The 11,483-nt window shown below is 43.4% G+C and overlaps 1 pseudogene; it reads left to right on the top strand.

Moving 5' to 3' along the window:
• The first annotated feature begins 10,543 nt into the window (after positions 1-10,543).
• On the top strand, positions 10,544-10,958 carry LOC120229926 (annotated as a pseudogene).
• The last annotated feature ends 525 nt before the right edge of the window (positions 10,959-11,483 follow it).

Here is an 11,483-nt window from a genome sequence, read left to right as displayed (position 1 = left end):
ATTCTGTCGGAATGCATTTTAATTATCGCTGCTTCTTATGTTGGTGAGCTGTCGCTGGAGTTTTTGATTTGTGATGGAAAACAGGGAAGCCATAAAGTATTTTGGTGACAGCTCTGTGATTAGGCAGCATTGCAGCAAAACAAGTTGTCACAATAAAACTGATTAATCAAGTTGTCAGAGTAAAACAAATTAATGTCACAAAAACCTTTTCTAGAAATTACCGCTGTATCTTAGGGTATTCAACTGATAGATTCCTTCAATTAGCAGAAACTTCTACCTGATGACCACTTCTGAGTGTGAACTTAGGATCTAGGTTAGGCCAATTGCCCTAGAGCAAAAGTGTAGATCTCTGAGAATCCAGGGACATATTTGGAAAAGACAGTCACTGACTTGATTTTCAAGATACTTTATTCTTAATTACTTGGAAAATTATTAGGACCAAAAGTGTAATCTAGAGCTGGGGTGCCTGAGTGGCTCAGTCGGTTCAGCGGCTGACTCTGGGTTTTGGCTCAGATCATGATCTCACAGTTCGTGAGGTCAAGCCCTGCATCAGGCTCTGTTGACAGTGCTGTACCTGCTTAGGATTCTCTCTCCCTCTCCCCAACACAAGCTCTGTCTCTGTCTCTCTCTCTCAAAATAAACTTAAAAAAAATTAGAAGTGTAATCTAGAGCTAAAATGTTCCAAAACAAGATAAATACAAAAGCCATTATCTACAGTCCTACCAGTGGGTCTTGATTTAATTTGTTAAGGGTGTTTAATCACAGTCCTCTGAGTCCTGTCTCAAGGGCAGACTGTCCACCACAGTTCACTATAACACAGATGATGATGTTTGGTTATACAGAGCCACAGCCCCTCACGATCAGAGGTGACGGGACAGAAGTGAGCATAACCAGTGATCCCAGTACAAACCGATGAACTAGACCAATCACATTCCATCTGTCACAATTTCAACCTGAAAATACTGATAGAATGGACCAGTTAGCTGTGGGAGCTGAAGGTGGAAAAGTACCATAAGGTAATACAAAGGCATTAAGAGTCTCAACAAGCAACAGCTTTGAGGTAGAGAAAAGATGCAGAGTAGTGGAGGGAATCACTTGGTAGTAAGAAGAGAAAGAGACAGTACCCCATCAGTAATCTGGGAATCAACACTAATCACTAGAACGGATTCCATTCTAGAAGGATCTCCAGGTTCTATTCTAGCTTATAGTCTTAGAATAAAATCCCCTTTACTAGAGAAGACCAGAAAGGGTCTCATGCCTGTGTAAACATTATTAAGACACAGGGGGAACAGTCAGGGAGAATAGAGAGAAGGTGTGAGAAAGGAACCTGTATGAGAATGAGTGGTGTTCAAACTATTCATCAGAACGGATGCTACCTGCATAAATATTTGTCAACTGGTGCCAGTCTGTGGGAGCCCCACAGCAATGCTAAGCTTTACCAATTACCTCTCCATTGAACAGGGGCCTAAAATGGAAAATGCTGCCTCCTGGCCAACCCCAGAAACTTCCCCGAGAAGCCAGTCATTGTAACTGGAGTAGGTAGATACTGATGCATCAAAACCAGGGTCTAGCAGGAGCCTCCAGGTCATGAAGTCATTGAGCACACCCTTTCTTTTTTTTTCTTTTTTTTCTTTTTATTTTTTTATCTTCATTATTTCCTTTATTTTTTTTTTTTTTACAAATAGTTTGTCAAATTGGTTTGCATATAACACCCAGTGCTCATCCCCACAAGTGCCCTCCTCCATGCCCATCTCCCCTCTCCCCCCCACATCCATCAGTCCTCAGTTTGTTTCTCAGCATTCAGGAGTCTCTCATGGTTTGCCTCTCTCCCTTTCCCTCACCATTTTCCTCCTTCTTCTCCCCAATGGTCCTCAGTTAAGTTCTTCCTAATCCTCCTATACATGCAAACATATGGTATCTGTCCTTCTCTGCCTGACTTATTTCGCTCAGCATAACACCCTCAAGGTCCATCCATGGTGCTACACATGGCCAGATTTCATTGTTTCTCATTGCCATGTAGTATTCCATGGTATAGATAAACCACATCTTCTTGATCCATTCGTCCATTGATGGACACTTAGGCTCTTTCCATGTTTTAGCTATTGTTGAGAGAGAGCACATCCTTTCTTGACATTAAAATGCCACCCTCAGGAGACTTTGGCCACACCAACTTTGAGGGCAGAGATCCACATTCTGGAGGGGAGAAGTGATACAAGGTGGAGAGAAGTAAAGATATTGTGACCAGGTCTAGCTCCAAATAATATTCTAGCATCAAACACTGGGGCGGGGGGGGGGGGGGGGGGGGGGGGGGGGGTGTGCAGCTTTCTAAGGAATAAAGGGTCAACACCTATACAGAGATGGAACCTTCATTCCACTGTAAAAGTAAATTCCACCATGTCCTTCACCTTCTCTTAAAGCACTCCATCACCTAGGCTTACCGACACCTGAATTTCTCCCAAGAGACCTTCCACAGTTATGCAGCAGAGACCTGCTTTTTCCACGCGTGTTTTCTGAACAGGACCTGTTGCTTCATACCCTCATGTCTTTGCTCATGTTGCTTCTCCTGCCTGAAAAGCTCTTTCTGCCACTCTGTCACCCTCGCTCCCGTCTGTCAAGAGTCACCTCTTCTGAAGGGCCTTGTCTGACCACCTCCTTCTGCCCAAAGCCCTGCAGAGAGGTTCCTTTCGCAGACACGCTGAGCATTTATAGTCATCTGTTTGTGGACCTCTCCCCAGTAATACACTAGGAGGTTCCAAAGGGTACAGTCATACCTTCATCATCTCCATGTCCTCCAGCAGCACCCAACACACAGTAAAAGCCTGACACATGTTCACGGAGTCAAAGAAAATGAATCAATGGCTAATCCAGGACGCTACACCCAAGTGTTCCAGGGTAAAGCCCAGGGTCTTCCTGCCACAACAATCACACACACCCACTGACAACAGCTGAGCCAACAAGCGGGATGCCAGGGAAGCAGCCTGGAAGGAGGAAACCACCTACTGCTCTTCTGCCCTGATCTCTGCCAGCCTCTGCGGAGCTGTACCAAATGCATCAAACCCCAGGCAGCACTGAAGAAGGTGCTGAAGCTAGTGCCCACTGCCCGAACCTCTTTAGGTCACGTTCCTTACATAACAGGGATGAAGTACAGAATCACCTAATATCCAAAAAGGGAGAAAACTAAGATCATATGGTTCTTCCTCTTCATTATAAACATGAAGGACTAGAGGCACAGAGAAATGAAGGAAGTTATCCCAGGTCACCCAGCAACTTAGGGGTAGAGCCCGGACTCCAGACCCCCATGTCCTCCCCCCTGGTCCATTATTCCTTTATCTGTACCCATGGCCACTCATGATGTTGGAGGCGGAGATCATACCATCTACCTTGTTAAATCCACAGGACTATAATCAGACACACACACCCAGACAGCACAGGAAAGAACCTCTGCCTCTTCTCCCCCAGCCCTAGCCCCGGACTCAGACAAACTCCAGCTTAAATCCAGTTGGTACCATCTAACAGTCTAGTGAGGATCTCCAGGTTCTATTCTAGTTTATAGCCTTAGAATAAAATCCCCTTGTTCATAGCAGCACTCTCCACAATAGCTAAAACATGGAAAGAGCCTAAGTGTCCATCAACAGATGAATGGATCAAGAAGATGTGGTTTATCTATACCATGGACTACTACATGGCAATGAGAAACAATGAAATCTGGCCATGTGTAGCAACATGGATGGACCTTGAGGGTGTTATGCTGAGCGAAATAAGCCAGGCAGAGAAGGACAAATATCATATGTTTGCACGTATAGGAGGATTAGGAGGAACTTGACGGAGGAACAAGGGGGAGAAGAAGGGCGGAAATGGTGGGGGAAAGGGAGAGAGGCAAACTATGAGAGACTCTTGAATGCTGACAAAAACTGAGGACCGATGGGTGTGGGGGGGGAGGGGGGGAGGGGCATGGAGGAGGACACTTGTGGGGATGAGCACGGGGTGTTATGTGGAAACTAATTTGACAATAAACTATTTGTAAAAAAAAAAAAAAAAAAAAAGAATAAAATCCCCTTTACTAGAGAAGGCTCAAATGAGTCTCCCCTCAAAGGGGTACAAGTAAGTTAACCCCTCTGGGCCTCCTATTCTTCACTTACAGACTGAGGGTTTGAGATCCTTCTCTAAATGTTGATGTGAATATAGGCAACATGGTCTATGTCAAAGCTCTTGGCAAGAGTCTGGCATGCATTGGGTGCTTAATGAACATGTCAAATTGGTTCTGCGTCCTAAGATTCATTTTGAAAGGTGGTTCTTTCAAAATTTTATAGTCCTCCTTAAAAGCATTCTGCCAATAGCCAACCCTGACCTGCAGTCTTTTGTCCTACAAAGTCCTCCACACGTTGCTCAAGTCAAAGATGCTTCTTTAACACAACAGATAGTTCACTTTCATAAGTTCTTTTAGAAACTCACCAGCATCCAATATCATTTTCTCAGCTGAAGTAGTAAAAAATCTACTTCATGGAGAATGGAAGAAAAGCATCTCATTACCTTCATAGTTTTTTGGTACTTTCATTTTCTGTCCTAAATCTGTGCTCTGATATTTATAAATTGGTCATCTGCTTGTTATCATTCGATTACTTTTTTTATTAATTAAATGTATCTTTATATCAAAGAATTGCATGCACATAGTTTAAGGAGGAAATAGTTCTATAAGGCTTATTATTAAAAAACAGCATGTCTCTCTACCACAATCTCCATTTCATTTCCCACTCCCTGGGGGCAATCACTTTCAACTCTTACCTGACTTTCTTTTGAATTTATTTCTATGTCCCTAAATAACATGCTTGGAATGCTATTTTATGGACTTTTAGACTCTACTGACTCGTCTGAAAGACGAGGAATTAACTCCTCACCCTCCACCAGAACTCACCACGTAGGTGCACACGTTTGTTTCCACCTCCCTGTGCACTCTCCTCCTGCAGCTAGAAGTACACTCGGCCGGTACGACGTTTAGTTTCTACGTTACTGTTATCATACAAACGCTCTCCACAGCCAGGCCATTTGGATACCATTATTGTTCTTCCATTCGTGCCCAACACTGTTTGCCATGTACGTAGTGGTCATGTTGGTTCTCTATGTGCCTATCACTAGTTCCGCCCCAAAGTCTTCCCCAGCTGTGTATATCCCCTAGACACATTCAGCCACATTAGGTGTTCTGTCATTTTCTTTCATCTAAAGATGAAATCGCTCTGGAGTCTTCTGGCTTCCTACCCAGCTGTCATTTTGGATCCTCCCTTTCACCAGTATGCTGAGTATTTCCTTCCCCCTCAGTCTTGGGTTGGAGCCTGTTTCTCAGGTCCTAGGTCTTTGTTTTTCTTGGATTGCTTCTCTGTTTTGGTAAGGACACCCTTTAGTGAATTCATAGGAAAAAAAATGATGTATATAGGAAAGAAATTTGTTTAGGTTTTCAGTATATAAAAATATCCTTAATCCTACCCTTGAGTATAGAATTCTTGATTGGAAATTATTTTACTCTCAAACTTTGAAAGTATTTCTTCACTGTCTTTTAGCTTTCAGTGTGGTTGTCCTTGATATTCTGAAATTTTACAATAACAACTTTAGTAAGCTCAGTTTTCATCCACTATGCAGATTCCAGAAATACAGATCATTTTGGGAATTTTTATTGAATATTTTTTGGGTGATTATTTTTTCCCATCTAATTTACTCCTTCTAGAGTTCTCATTATTCAGATGTTAGACTCCGAGAAGTCTTTTGCTTTACTTTGCTTTCCTAGCTTCCTGCTTCACTACAGAGAGATTTATCCAACTTTCTCAACCCTCATTCATTCTCTCAAATTTTTGCTGAGTGTCTACTATGTACAAAGCAATGTTCAAGGCACTAGAAATACTGCTGTGGGGAAAAAATCCCTGTCATCATCAATCATACAATTTTTAGACCCTATTGAACTTTTGTTTCTGCTACCAAATTTTAAATTTGCAAGACCTGATTATGATCTGTTCCTTCTTTGTAGCTTCCTATCTTAGCTCTGAGCATTTGACAGACTTGACATTTTTTCCTTCCCCCACGGTGTCCATTTCCTCAAAGTTGCCTCCGATGGTTTTGGTTTATGTCTTTCATATTAGATGCTTTCCTCAAATATCTGTGTGTCTGCTCATATTTCAGAATAGCATGCTAACAGATTGAAAGCTCTGTGTGTATGGCTGGGGCCTATCAACCTTGGCTTCACAACCGGTACATAAAGGATAGGTCTATACTTTCCTTGCAGAACTCCTGATGTTAGTCTCTTTAGGTCTTTCTTTTTGGACTTGTCAGATTTCCCTGAAATATCTTAGGATGACAAGATTCAGTATGTTAACTTTTACCTAATCTCCCTATCAACTTCCTGTATTGTTGATATTGAGATCGTCTGACCTTAGTATGGTTGGAGATGGATGTTCTTCCAGCTGCAGATAATAATAGCATTAGTTACCTATTGCTACAAAACAAGTTACCCCAAAATTTACCAACCTAAACATTATCTCAGTCTCTGAATCAGGATTCTGAACACAACTCAACTCATGCCTCTGACTCAAGGTCTCTTACAAAGCTGCAACAAGATGTCAGTTGGGGCAGCAGCCTGAGCTGAAGGTTCAACTAGAGAAAGGTCCTGGCAGTGCTCAGAAGGTATTTCTTAATTTTATAACTGTTTTCCATCCAGAGACAGAATTTTCAAATCCATCAAAGTCTTGGCTTTTTTTTAATCAGTATTTCGCTCAATTATCAGTCCTCTTGCTTGCATTTTATTATAAGCAACAAGAAGAAAGCAGGCAGTAGCACCTTCAACATTTTGCTTGGAAACCTCCTTAACTTAATCATTCAGTTCATTAGGTTCATCTTCCACTTCCATATCAGAACAGGCAAGAAGGTTAAGTTTCTGCCATGACATCAAAGATCTCTCTCTCTCTCTCCCCGCCCCCCCCCCTCCTAGTTCTGATAGATTTCTCACTTCCCTCTGAGACCTCAATCACCAGGAGAATCAAAGTTCAGTTTTCTACTATCGGATTTTCTTAGGTTTTCTCTGATACACACACCAAAACTCTTCCCAGCCTTCATCCACTGGCCAGTTAGGTGGCCACTCCATATTTTTAGGTATTTATTCCAGTATCACCCCACTAATGATACCAAAACCTACATAGGGTACCTACTGCTCAATAAAAAATTATCCCAAACTTAGAAGCTTGAAACTTTTACTATCTCACCTTCCCTAGGGGTCTAGAATCCAGATGTGGCTCAGTTGGGTGCCTCTGCCTCAAGGTCTCTCACAGGCTGCAATCAAGGAGCCAGGTGAGGCTACAGTCTTGACTGAAAACATAACTGGGGGAGGATCCATCTCCAAGCTTTCACACATGCTGTTGGCAGGATTCGGCTCCTCATGGACTGTAGTTCTTTGCTGGGTGTTGCTTAGGGGCTTCCCTTGGTTCTCTGCCATGTCTCTGCCTCTCCACAGAACAGCTCACAACACAGCAGTTGGCTTTTCCCAGAAGAAAAGAGTAACTGGGAGAGAGGGGACCCCAGGATAGAATCAGTCATTTTAATAACCTCGTGTAATGCCATCACTTTTCCCATATTCTATTGGTTAGTTATGAGACACTGAGTTCGTTCTACACTCAAGGTGGGGGGTGGGGGGGGGAAGACTGCACAAGAGCATGGAGATCAAAATACAGGAATCACTGAAATTCATCTTCGAGGCTGTCTACCATAGTAGAATAATCACAGATAAAAGACAACAGGAGCCAAAACAGCAAGAAGTCACAGAATAACAGAAACAGAGAACAGAGTAAAGGCCCACTCTCCAAGGCAGTTATTGTAAGTTTCACATTCTGGCTTTGCCGTACTGACACACTGGACTGTTTTGTTAGCTGGTAATGTCAATTGTCCAAGACCTCTAAAATCTAAGCATGGTTGTTGGGCAGCCGTTTGCAGAATGCTAAACTAGTGTGTTGTATAACTGAGGGAAGTACTGTAGTTTGGAAGAGAAAAACATATGCTGAGAAATATAATCATGACATCCATGAAATCCATGGCATAGAAGCACCTCTATTTCCTAGGGTGACACAGATGCCTACTGCGGTGACTTGTCCAGCTTCCCTGCTGGTCTCCATTCCATCCTGAATTATGCTCCTAAGACTTATCACAGACTAGCATCAAAGCCATTCATCCATTCATTGGTCAGCCACAAAGCACTATCTGAGCACCTGCTGTGTACTGGGCTCTACACCAAACACCCCAGAGAAATAGTCACATCTCTGCCCTTCACAGCACCCAGTCGGATGGGGGAGGTGAACATATACAAAACCTTAGAGTTGAGTGGATAGGGTTAAGGACAACGTGCCAGGGGGTGGGCATGGCAAGGGTACAGCACAGCCAAAATTTGTTTAAAAGTTCTGTTCAGATTAAATACATAGAAAGAAGAAATCCTTGGTTGTTTGTCTTAATCTCATGAAGATTTTTGTCTACCAGGGAGCATCCCAAGGCTTTATGTGAAAAGGTTAATGGTCAGGAAGGACTTTCTGGTTCAGTGCTGTCAAAAATTGAAGTGGGTTGCCATGGAAACCACTCTTCCATTCATTCTCTTTCTCTGTTTCAGACATGTTAATCTCTCACTTTCCACACTAAGCTTTGCCCCTCTTTCATTCTTGAATACTTAAATATGTCATTCGCTTTCCCTAGGACACTCCCTCCACCACATCTTCCTTCATCTGGCTGACTCCCCCTCTTTCAGCTCAGCTTGGAGGCTGCTTGCTCTAGGAACCCTTCTGGGACCACGACCACCCACAAACCACATGGTCCCATTAGTCTCAGAGCTGTCCCTGCTCTTATACTCTTCATATTTTTTCCAGGTTTGTCTGTCTAGATTGCCAATTATAAGTTCCTTGAGGACAAGGGTGTTGTTTGTCTTTTCATCATCAAATCCCCAGAATGTAGCAGGTATGTGATATATGGGAAGGCACAGTTGAATGGATGAATGAATGAAAAGAGCAGTCATATTTATTTTTTTTTCAGAATATAGCAAAAAAAATAAAGCAACAGTAACTCCATCCTTCTAATAGAATGAAAATATTCTGTTCTTTCAAGCACATAACAAAGTTCAATAATTTTTCAGTTGCAAATCAGCCCACCAATAAGACTAAATACAAAGGACATGACTTTTTTTAGAATGAAAGATCAAATGTGATTATTGCTTTATTTCTTCATTGATACCCTGAGAAGGTAAATAAGGCTCCTGATTGAGAGAATTACTAAGAACCCTTGTCCAGAGCTGAATAAATTCTGACCCTCTTCTGAATGACAGGGCTCCCCACCCCCGGGGGCCTCACTGGCAGGGTGACTGTTCTTGACACCATCTGGTTCATGATCTACCTTGAGAATACAATCGAAGTTGTGAAACTCTCCCCACCCCAAAGATGCACATGCACATATTTAGAAACATGCTTACTATGTCAGAGGCTCCCTCATCCTGGAGCCCAAACACAGACTTCAAGCTGAGAAGCCCGGGACTTGCATGAAGTTCTCTGTGGATTCACAGACAGCTATGTGAGCTGTGTTCTTGAGGACAAAGGTCACAAAAAGCGTTTTCTCCTTCCTTCTCATATCCTTAGGGTGACAGCGACAAAAGCAGACATGACAGCCACCAGCTGTACCCTGCCACAGTCAGATACTGAACAATATGGAAAGAGCATATTGTAAATTTCTTGAGGTCTGGGTCTGTGTCTGCTCTATTTCTTGTAGCATCCGAAGTGAAAACAGAACAAGAGGGAAAGACTTGTGGAGATTTAAAAGAGAAAGAGAGGAGACCATCAATGAAGAGAAAGAGACAGCATTACAAAGAACCAGAAAAAGGTACCAGGACACAGAGAGACAAAGACACTGGAACAGGCATTAAGTCTCATCACCTGGCACATGGCCACAATTAGCTGCAGAGCTGCCGGGAGAAGGCACTAAGTTGGCCAACTGTAAAACTGTTTAACTTGTTACCACTTAAATCAATAAGAACCAGTGCAACATTTGTGTTTCGTGTTCGTCTTATTTACACAAAAGCCACACTGAAGAAAAACTCTATTTCTTCAGCCTTAAACATTTCATCCCGGGAGTTGAGTTCCTTCAAAATCAACAATGAAAGGGTGAGGGGGAAAAATTAAGCACCTCGGCGAGGCTACATTTAGATCCAGCTCAAGGACCCTCTTTGCTTTTCCTGGTCTCCAGGTGCTTCCAATCTCAGCACAACTTCTCAATTCAATTGCTGCCGACTTGCAGCTTCCTGTTAGGGCCTCCGGCCTGCCTCAGTGCAGGAGCCAGGAAGACTGGTTTGGAAGAGGTGGACAGCAGCTCTGGGGGCAAAAGCCTGGTCCAACCCCACCCCTCCAAAGCAGGCATCCCTCAGACAAACCTCTGCTGACCAACACTGGGCTGTCCTACCCTGCCTTCAAGGTTCACCTTGGCCAAGGAGGTGGGAGACCCAGCATGGCAGTTAAGAGCACAGGGCCGGCTTTCGGCATTCAAGATGTTGAAGAGAGGATGCGGTGGGTGCTCGGGTTTGACCTTTAGGATTTCCCTGGGTCTTCTCATAGGAGCCTTGTTCAACTATGCTGACAACACAGGAGTCAAAAATCTACATACCATCTCTGTGAAGGGGATCAAGGGACCACTGAACAGAGTCCCTGCTGCTGAGTGGGTAACATGGTGATGGCCATGGTGAAGAAAGGCAAACCAGCGCTAAGGTACATCCAGCAGTGGTAATTCGACAACAAAAATCATACAGGGAAAAAAAAAATGGCATGTTTCTCTATCTTGAAGGTAACGGGCTCCAAGTAAATACTAACAGCAAAACAAAAGGTTCTGCTGTCACAGGACCAGTTGCAAAGGAGGGTGCAGACTTGTGGCCCAGAATTGCATCCGATGCTGGTAGCACTGCATGATTCTTTGGTGCATTTATTTTAAAAAATATACAAAAAATTATTAGCTCAAGAAAGAGAAAAAAGAACAAGGGCTGGCGTTGTATCCCAGCTCTGCCTCTCTGTGGCTAAGCCAGTTATTTAGCCCAATTTCCAGCTTTGTTTTCTATAAAATGGGAAGAATAAAATCTGTCACATAGGGTTGTGCGTCTTGGAGAAATGCATTAGGCAGAACACCTGTTGCACGGTAGAAATTCAGTAAACATCAGCTGATAGGGCTAAACCCCACTCCCACAAAACGCTAGGGTCGCATAACCACAGTGGACTGAAATGATACAACAACAGGTCTGTTTCACCACTCTGGAGCAGGGGGGAGAGGCCTACTCTCCATCTCCAGCGTAGATCACACTATATGCTCCCGTAATGCTTGGCAAATAAAGGAAGTTAGAAGCTAGGGTGGAAAACCTGTTTCCCTCCTGGACTTTCACACTCTCAATACTCTGGCCACCAACAGTGTGAGATCCCCCTGGTAATTCACCGCCAGCTGGG

The sequence above is a fragment of the Hyaena hyaena genome, unplaced genomic scaffold (assembly GCF_003009895.1).
Source record: "Hyaena hyaena isolate Hyena2069 unplaced genomic scaffold, ASM300989v1 scaffold_36, whole genome shotgun sequence".
NCBI classification, from domain to species: Eukaryota; Metazoa; Chordata; class Mammalia; order Carnivora; family Hyaenidae; genus Hyaena; species Hyaena hyaena.
Note: the sequence above shows the minus strand (reverse complement) of the source record. Positions and strands in the feature narration are given on the sequence as shown.